The following is a 10,583-nucleotide window of genomic DNA, read 5'->3' as shown; positions in this document are numbered from 1 at the left end:
ATGCTGGCACTCAAAAAGTTTTGGAGCATTTCAGAATATGGATTTTCAGATTAGGGATATTCAATCAATATCATTTTTTATTCTAAACTGATAATTCAGTATGTGAAATGTTCTACAAGAGAACTTGCCTGTACTCATTAAAAAGTCAATGTCCTTCACATGTACCCGAAAACCTAAAATGCAATAAAAAAAAAGTCAATGTCATGAAAGAAAAAGGTGAGTTAATTATTCTAGAATCACAGTATCCAATACAAATACCATGTAAGCAACAAATGCAAGCCACCTATGTATTTTAACTTTTCTAGAATTATGTCTAAAAACTGAAAAATAAACAGCTGAAATTAATCTTAATTATATATTTTACTCAACCCACATATTCAAAATATTATCATTTTAACATGTTAGTTAAAATTCAGATATTTCATGTTTTTTCCATAAGAAATAAAAACTGATGTGTATTTTACACTTACGGCACATTTCAATTCTGACTAGTCATATTCTAGTGCTTGGTAGCCACATGTGGCTAGTGGCTACCATAATGAACAGTATAGTTCTAGATGAAAATAGACTAAACAGATGTAACGATTACATTGTTCACTTAGGTTCCTTAATTGGAATCTGACTGATAGGGGATGAAAGCAACTATAAAAGGTTCTCAAGGACAATGGGGAAATTTGAATATGGGCTGGATATTAGACTTATTGAATTATTAGTCACTTTCTTAGGTATGATAATGATACTATGATTATCGAAGAGAATACCCTTATTCTCAGAAGAGGCATATTGAAGTGTTTAGGAATAAGTATCATGATATCTTCAACTTATTTTCAAATGATTCAGAAAGAGATAAAGCAAATATGACCAAAAGTTTTGTTTAAAATGGGGGGAAAAGTTATGGAAAGCCATTGGAGAATTTTAAATGACATCACCTGACTTGCATTTCTAAATAATACTGTTGGCTACTCTGTGGAGTCTGTCTGAAGTCTACACTGTAAGATAAGCAGGAAAACCAATGACATGACCTAGATAGTAACAAGTGGATTCAGGATTGTGTTTGTTTACTTATTGATTGACACAGGGTCTCACCCTGTCACCCAGGCTGGAATGCAATGGCACAATCATAGCTCACTGTAGTCTCAGTCTCGTAGGCTCAACCAGTCCTCCCACCTCAGTCTCCCGAGTACCTAGGACTACAGGCACATGCCACCACATCCAACTTCAGGATGTATTTCAAATATAGCACTGACATTATTTGCCAACATTCCTGAGATAAAAGGAACAGGATTTTCAAGCAAGAGAATGGTATAAACACAAATCTTTATTTTTCCCCTCCCATGATTTGCTTTGAAATGTCCAACTGAATACAGAAATAGCATGTGTGTGTTTTATTTACATTAAATATCCTGTTGACATAGAAGTGACAGCAGAACATTATTTAGCCAAAGAAGAGGGGAGTTAAGGTCAGGAAAAGATATAGGTAATTAGGAGATGCAGGCAATGAGGACTCCTGAACAGTGCGTGATGCACAGACACGACTTAGGGATGAGGAGACCAAAAGAATTAAGCAAATGCAAGAAGAAAGGACCGCTGGAGACAACCAAGAAAAAGTATCATGGAAATTAAGGAATCTGTTTCATTCAAAAAATATTTGTTGTGCTTCCTCCCTTTCCTCTGACCCTCATCATTTGCCAGGCAAGATTCTAGTGCATTAGAATAATTAGTAAACAAGAGATAAAGTTCCCTGTCTACATGGAGTTTATACTCTAGCAGAGAGGTAAGATAATACACCTGACCTTGCTCCAGGTGGGAGATTACAGGAGGTTTGGGAAATTGGAATGCTCCTGTAGAGAAGGTAACTACACAATTACCTGGAGAACAAAACGTAGCTACTTCAAAGCCTTGTCCTAGACTTGTATGGTCTGTAAGAGCTCGACAAAAATCAGAGAATAAACAGGGTAAGTAATAGATGGACTTAAAATGTCCTCAGGGCTTGAAAACATATAAATAACTCCTACAAATAAAGAAGAAAAACTCAGACAACCAATTACACTTACGGCAAAAGAACAAGTACCTAACAACACAGTCTACCTAGAGAGTCAGTAAACATTTGAAAGAGTATTCAACTTTATTAGTTGTCAGTGAAATGCAGACTACAATCATATGAGTTACCATTACACACCCACCATAATGGCTAAACTGAAAAGACAGTATCAAGCATTAGCAACTGTGTAGCAGCTAGAACTCTCCAATACTGCTGCTGGGACTAAATCTGTACAACTACTTTGTTTGGCATAGTCTATAACCCAGCAATTCCACTCTTAGTTACAAATGCAACAGAAATACATGCAGCAAAAGACATGTACAAAAATGTTCATAGCAGCACTGTTGTAGTAATCAAATCTGAAAACAACTCAAATATATATTTATCGTAGAATGATAAATTGTGATATTTTTACGCACCTGTAGTGCCAACTACTTGTGAGGCAGAGGCAGGAAAATTGCTTGAACTTGGGAGGTGGAGGCTGTAGTGAGCTGAGATCACACCACTGCACTCCAGCCTGGGTGACAGAGAGAGACTCCATCTCAAAAAAATAATAATAATAATGTAAAAGCCATTCTTAGTTCAGGGCCATACAAAAACAAGTGGTGGGTCCCATTTACCCTTGCCATAGTAGATATGGTGGCCAATCTGCAGAGCCACAGCACGTGGGATTGCTTCAGGAACAGGTAAGGAGTGACTTACAATCGCTTAGAAGACAGCTCATTGTTCACTTAGATCTATCTGAAAAATACTCAGATATGTAACATCTAAAAACAAGTTCTTGGTATCATCCTTTGATATCATGCCATAGCTCACTTTCTATTGCACTGCCAAAACTCTCCCCTATTACCAGAAGGATAACTGCTACTTCTCCTTTGCAGGACCCAAGAAAAGAGGAAGACATTTAAGGCTGAATGACTATGGGCCATGTTTAGTAACTGGTGAATCCAAGGATGTTGTCAAAGTCTCATGTGGCTAGCTCTGCCCTTTCTAGATAAAACCTAGATGTAGGAATATCATCAAAAGGGAAGAAATAAAATATTATTCAGATGTTAAACTTAAAACCCAGGAGAGATAAAGGAGCAATCTCGCTGGACTACCTAGAAAGGAAGAATCCAATTTTCATTGTATTGTAAAAGAAGACAAAGGATTCATAGTCTTTTTGACAAAAGCATGCAACAATAAAGACTGCAGCAACACAGTATCATCAGTAACAAAAAGGTTAAAGAAAAAATCTCAATGAAGGAACCTTACCCCTTTTCTCTTAACCCTTAACAAATTCACATTTTTCATCGTTTCTCCCTCCTGGCTAGTGTACACACAGCCTCTACTTTCACTCTTATGACCTCTCTGCTAGGAGAATCAGGTACCCACATCCAGTCCTGTCTCTCTCTAGGTAGAATATCCAGGCCCTGCTCCTCAGCATAGGCCTCCTCACGTGAACCAACCCTCTGTGAACACTGAGCAAAGATAAGTGTCTTCTCCAGAGTAGTTGACATTTTGAGCCGAGAGTAAGGGTTGCATTGTATCTGTTGCTCTTCCTGGCTTTAGAGACCAGGAAAGTTCAGAGGCTAAGTTCTGCATTTCGCATAATCAGCCTGCAAGAAAAGGTCAGAGAAAAGAAGCCAGGAACGGATACAGTACCACATTAAAAATTTAAAATTATGGCCGGGCACGGTGGCTCACACCTGTAATTCCAGCACTTTGGGAGGCTGACGTGGGCAGATCACGAGGTCAGGAGTTCAAGACCAGACTGGCCAACATGGTGAAATCCCATCTCTACTAAAAAATACAAAAATTAGCTGGGCATGGTGGCTCGTGCTTGTAATCCCCTACTTGGGAGGCTAAGTTAGGAGAATTGCTTGAACCGGACCCGGGAGGTGGAGGTTGCAGTGAGCCGAGATTGCACTGCTGCACTCCAGCCTGGGCTACAGAGCAAGACTCCATCTCAAAAAAAAAACCTTAAATATTCCACAAGAACTGAGCAGTCTGAAGGGAAAAGATGTTGGCAGAGATGAAAAAAGTTAAAGCTCTGATCAGAGTTTTAGGATTGGTGAAGCCAGTCTACAGTTGTAATTAAAAGCACAGATGCAGGCACCACACTGCCTGGGTTTCCCATCCTCAGCTTAAGAGCTGTGACACTGAGGGCAAGTTTATTATCTTCTCCAGGCCTCAGGTTGTCTACCTAACAATTGAGATAATGATAATACCTACCCCATTGGACTATCTGAGAATTAAATGAGTTAACACACATAAAACATTTAAAACAACCCCTGACCCAGAATAAGCATGCTCTATTCAAATGTTTGCCAAATATCAAGGAAAACAAATAAAGTGTATTCAATTAGGAAAAGAGGGAGTCAAATCATCTGTTTGCAGATGACACGATTGTATGTTTAGAAGACCCCCATCGTCTCAGCCCAAAATCTTCTTAAGATGATAAGCAACTTCAGCAAAGTCTCAGCATACAAAATCAATGTGCAAAAATCATAAGCATTCTTATACACCAATAACAGACTTAAAGAGAGCCAAATCATGAGCGAACTCCCATTCACAATTGCTACAAAGAGAATAAAATACCAAGGAATACAACTAACAAGGAATGTGAAGAACCTCTTCAAGGAGAACTACAAACCACTGCTCAATGAATAAGAAAGGACACAAACAGATGGAAAAATATTCCATGCTTATGGTTAGGAAGAATCAATATTGTGAAAATGGCCATACTGCCCAAAGTAATTTATACATTCAATGCTATCCCCATCAAGCTAACATTAACTTTCTTCACAAAATTGGAAAAAAAAAAAAACACCTTAAACTTCATATGGAACCAAAAAGGAACCCACATAGCCAAGACAATCCTAAACAAACAAAAAAAAAATTTGAAGGCATCATACTACCTGACTTCCAACTATACTACAAGGCTACAGTAATCAAAACAGCATGGTACTGGTACCAAAACAGAGATATAGACCAATAGAACAGACTAGAGGCCTCAGAAACAACCATCTGATCTTTGACAAACCTGACAAAAACAAGCAATTGGGAAAGGATTCTCTATTTAATAAATGGTGTTGGGAAAACTGGCTGGCCCTTCCTTACACCTTACACAAAAATTAAGTCCAGATGGATTAAAGATTTAAACTTAAGACCTAACACCATAAAAACCCTAGAAGAAAACCTAGGCAAAAACATTCAGGACATAGGCATGGGCAAGAACTTCATGACAGAAACACCAAAAGCAATGGTAACAAAAGCCAAAACAGAAAAATAGGATCTAATTAAACTTAAGAGCTTCTGCACCAAAAGCAATGGCAAAAATAGCCAAAACAAACACCAAAAGCAATGGCAACATGTGGGAATCGCTCCAGCGTAGAGACCCCTAAGTGTCCCCGTCATAATGGAGTTTGAGCCCACACACATTTCTCCCCCCTGGAGGCAGTCGAGCTAAGGGAAAGAAAGAATTGAAAGAAGCTTGAGTTTGCAGAAGTTTCTCTCTGGTCCACTGACCTAAGGGCTGGGTGAAGGCTGTGTGGTTTTACAAGGCATTGTGTTTCTTGAAGTACCTGCTCTGAGCTAGTTTTATGACTTTGTTTACCAAATATCACGGAACCCTGTGACTATTCACATGACATCTGCAATTGTTATCTTTAAGGTTTGTAGCTTGCTTCGATCATTGTAAAAAAGGATCTTGCTTTTGTGTTCTGGATTATCTGATAAGTTGAAAAAGGTCACCTGTTTGTTTTATCACTTATGGATCAATCTTTAAGACAGTTGATTGTATGCTTCTCCTTTTACTAGTTTTATCTTGAATCCCAGACTCGTGATGTTGTAACTTTCTATTCTCCTTTTGTTGTAAGTAATCTCACAATGTTGATGTCAGCCACTGCAGGCTGAAAAGTATATAATGAGACCCTGTGTACAGAATAAACTGCTGATTTGGGCATTCCCCATTCAGTCCTCCAGATCCAGCTTTTCTATCTTTTCTTCCACGCTCTCTCTTCCAGGTATTGGGACCCTCTTGCGGGTCAAGAAACCCCGGCAGATGTGCCGTTCTCACAGACCCCAACAGCAACAATAGCCAAAATAGACAAATGGAATCTAATTAAACTTAGGAGCAAAAGAAACTATCATTAGAGTGAACTGACAACCAACAGAATGGGATAAAATTTTGCAATCTACCCATCGGACAAAGGGCTAATATCCAAAATCTACAAAGAACTTAAACAAATTTACAAGAAAAAAACAACCCCATCAAAAAGTGGGCAAAGGATATGAACAGACACCTTTCAAAAGAAGATATTTATGCAGCCAACAAACATATGAAAAAATGTTCATCAGCACTGGTCATTAGAGAAATGCAAATCAAAACCACATTGAGATACCATCTCACACCAGTTAGAATGGCAATCATTTAAAAATCAGGAGACAACAGATGCTGGAGAGGATGTGGAGAAATAGAAACACTTTTACACTGTTGGTGGGAGCATAAGTCAGTTCAACCATTGTGGAAGACAAGGTGGCAATTCCTCAAGGATCTAGAAATGGAAATACCATTTGACCCAGCAATCCCATTACTGGGTATATACCCAAAGGATTATAAATCATTCTATTATAAAGACACATGGACACATATGTTTATTACAGCACCGTTCACAACAGCAAAGTCTTGGAACCAACCCAAATGCCCATCAATGATGGACTGGATAAAGAAAATGTGGCACATATACACCATGGAATACTATGCAGCCATAAAAAAGGATGAGTTCATGTCCTTTGCAGGGATATGGATGAAACTGGAAACCATCATTCTCAGCAAACTGACACAAGAACAGAAAGCCAAGGCATAGCATTAGGAGAAATACCTAATGTAGGTGACGGGGTGATGGAGGCAGCAAACCACTATGGCAAGTGTATGCCTACATAACAATCCTGCACATTCTGAACATGTACCCTAGAACTTAAAGTATAATAAATAAAATGTTTTTTAAAAGTTTGCCAAATATATTTTTTAATGTTTAATATTAAAGGATGGCTTAAAGAAGGAGAAACAAATGGAGGAGAGAAAAACAGCCGAGAAGAGGATAAAAATAAGATGCTTCTGCAGGCGGGATCCTCTCTACCCACCTCCACGCCCCGCCCCGCCCCAGAGCTCCAGCAGGAGAGGCTTCCCCGCCCGGACTCCCACCCTCCACGAGGACCTGCTCCGCGGCCTCAGCTTCCCCGAGGTGTGGCCGAAGTATAGTCCGAAGACTTCCCGCCCCTTTCTCCGCGGCGAGGTCGAAGGAATCACGACCCCATCTGCGGATAGTAGACAAGAAACCGAACGCTTTTCCATTCTGCAGTCTCCATGGTAACGCGTGCTTCGCCCTTCTAGGATCGCGAAGGACTCTTCCCTTTAGCCCTGCAGACTCCAGAAAGCTGTACTGTCTGAATCACAGCTTGGCCAGTGTTACATTCTTATCATTTTGGGGGAACAGATTAGCTTGAATATGAAATGTATCCTCTTCAGTGTAGAAAGAGAAAAAGAAGACGGAAGCACAAGTTAATTAGAATTACTTGAGTGTAAGCTCCACGGGGCAGAGAATTACTTAACAAAATCAGGCTTTCATTTCTCCATCAAATCTCATGACCTCTAAGTTGAGAATGGTACAATAAACATTTACGTAAGGAAGGTAGTAAAGGAATAACTATTTGCCATAAATAAGCACAAGTATTCACGCCCAGCTTAAAGCATTTTAAACTCAGGAGGATTGGCCACAGGACCCCTGAAGGACATTTTTGAGTAGTGCAACAGATGCCCAACTTGGAAAAATACCCAAATTTTCAAAAAGTAAGAAGGTGAACTGTGGGATTAACATGGAGAAAAATTTTACATGGATCCCTGGCAAAATTCCAGTAGTAAATCTTTTAGGAGATATTATATAAGCGATTGTGGTTAGCCAAGAACAAATAGTGTAAATAAATGTCTCAATGGAACTAGATTATTAAAGTATAACTAAAGGTGTACTGTGGAAGTATCTTTATAACAGTAAAGGGTATAGCAGTCTTTCATGAATGTTCAGCACAAAAATATGTGAACTGGACATTAATACTGTTAAGTAGATTAATATTGAGAAGAAAGACTGTACCCAGTCAGCCTGAAGGGTCAATGACCACGCATAGCATCTCTCCTGTAGCTCCTTGCACAGTCAGTGCCTTTACACAGTATTTACTGAACTCATTTACAAAATTATAGACTTACTACTTTAGGGATCATTCTGGTTAAATGCCAATTTCCATTAGACCAGAATAAAATTTTATAAAATTTGAGGATTGTGGCCAGGCGCCATGGCTCATGCCTGTAATTCCAGCACTTTGGAAGGCCGAGGTGGGCAAAAAGTTAAGCAAACTTTATTTTATTTTGATACATTTTCAAAGCAGTTAAACCATGACTATTCACAAAGGTATGCAATCTTTGACCCCACTGAAAGCACCAGAACACCTTGGAAAAATGGCTGATTCCAGGTCTGAGGCAGGAAATGTAAGAAATATGTCTGAAACATTTATCCTGCCATAAAGGAAAAAAGCTATCAAAAACACTTAGAGTTGGATGAAAAGGACACAGGAGATAAAATGAACGGACTCCCACTGATCGAATGTGAAATAATTTGAACCTTAAAAATAATAATAACTGCAATTGAATGAGACTCATTGAATGTATTTTTTAAATCCATGTGTTCATACTGATATGCAAAAAGAGAAAACAAAAAATTTGCACTAGTTATCAACTGATGCACAACAATATCCTAAAACTTAGAACCAAACATCTGTTGCAGTTTCCTCTCTCAAAGCCATTCCCCAGTTTCTGCAGACCAGAAATCTGGAAGCAGCTTGGCTGGTGGTTCTGGGTCTATAATAAGGTCACACCCAAGACATCACCTGGGGCTGCAGTCATCTGAAGGCTTGACTAACGTAGAAAGATCCACTTCCAAAATCACTCATGTGGCCGTTGGCAGGAGGCTTCAGTTCCTCATTACATGGGTCTCTCCTTACAATATGGCATTTGGCTTTCCCAAGGGTGAGTGATCTAAGAAAGGAAGAGAAAGAGACCAAGACAGAAGCCATAGATTATTGTATAACCTAATATTAGAGAGAATGTAGCATCGGCCAGGTGCAATGGCTCATGCCTGTAATCCCAGCACTTTGGGAGGCTGAGGCGGGCAGATCACTTGAGGCCAAAAGCTCAAGACCAGCCTGGCCAAAAAGGTGAAATCCATCTCTACTAAAAATACAAAAATTAGCTGGGCATGCTGGTGTGTGCCTGTAGTCCCAGCTACTTGGCAGGAGACTCACTTGAACCCAGAAGGTGGAGATTTCACTGAGCTAAGATTGCGCCACTGCACTCCATCTTGGGCAACAGAGAGAGACTCTGTCTCAAAAAAACAAAAAAATAAAACACCTAGCATCACTCCTACCAGATCATTGGTCACACAAAACAACCCTGATACACTATGGAAAGTGGCTACACAAGGATGTGAATGCTGGACAATAGGGCCCAGCCAGACATTTTGTAGGACGGCTATCACATCACATTTTGTAAGATGGTCACCACTGATGGCACCAAGGCACAACTGCTTTTTCTGAAAATTGGTAATTATGTTGAAAATTAAAGTCTGTCTTTCCTGTACAAACTACATTTCAGGATAACCAAATAGCCCTGAATTGCTAAAATTATGAAGAAAAGTTTTTCTTTATAGAGGAATTCTAACTAATAAATGTAAAAAAAAAATTGAATTAGAAAAATTACAATTTTACAACCTCTGAAGAAATGGGTAATTTTGGCAAAAATCATGAGTGACCGAATGTATCAGATTAAAAGCCGACGGGTAAGTTTACATGGAGGGATTCAACTATCAAGTATTAAACCCGTTAGTCAATCTTAGCATCAAAAACATTATATGCTTCCTGATGTGTGGCGTGAAGTGCTGGGATTACAGGCGTGAGCCACCGTGCCCGGCCCAGATGTGAATTTTTAAAAAATTAAGACACATGCCCAAATTAAAACATGGACTTCAGATCCTCAATGAAAAAGAAAACAAATGTAAGAAGCATACGTATATATTTAGGGAAATATAATGGACTTGATATTAGATGATAACCAGGAAATATTTTGTTAAATGTGATAATGATATTGTGATTCTGTAAGAAAATATCCTTTTGCAAAGAAATGCATAATGAAGTTAAAAGTAACATACGTGGCGTTTGCTTTAAAACGTTTCGGCAGGAAAAATGGAGACAGATGAAGCAAGTATTTCATGTATTGTGAAACGTGAACGATAGGTATCTGAGGGTTAATTATACTCTTCTTTCGACTTCTGCACAGGCTTAAAATAGTACTTACTTTTGAAAAAGACATTCCGTTGTGTTCTTAGCTAATATTTAAAAGTAATTTTTTCATATATTTGTCACAAAACTTCTATCCGTTTCTACCTAGATTTTCAACGCGCGCAAACTCCTAGAACGCTGAGCCGCGAGGAGGAGGGCGGAGGAGAGCCTGAGG

At 39.1% G+C, this 10,583-nt stretch overlaps 1 long non-coding RNA gene across 1 annotated transcript; it reads right to left on the bottom strand.

Annotated features, from left to right (window-relative positions):
• Positions 1-7,269: 7,269 nt before the first annotated feature.
• LOC105708768 (uncharacterized) lies at positions 7,270-10,531 on the bottom strand. The gene is made up of 3 exons (XR_001105388.2): positions 10,425-10,531; positions 8,963-9,110; positions 7,270-7,547 (listed from the first exon to the last, which is right to left on the bottom strand). It is a non-coding gene; the product is annotated as an uncharacterized LOC105708768 (long non-coding RNA).
• Positions 10,532-10,583: the final 52 nt, after the last annotated feature.

This window comes from Aotus nancymaae, unplaced genomic scaffold, assembly GCF_030222135.1.
Source record: "Aotus nancymaae isolate 86718 unplaced genomic scaffold, 86718_ANA_hifiasm-v0.15.2.pri h1tg000051l, whole genome shotgun sequence".
Taxonomy (NCBI): Eukaryota; Metazoa; Chordata; class Mammalia; order Primates; family Aotidae; genus Aotus; species Aotus nancymaae.
Note: the sequence above shows the minus strand (reverse complement) of the source record. Positions and strands in the feature narration are given on the sequence as shown.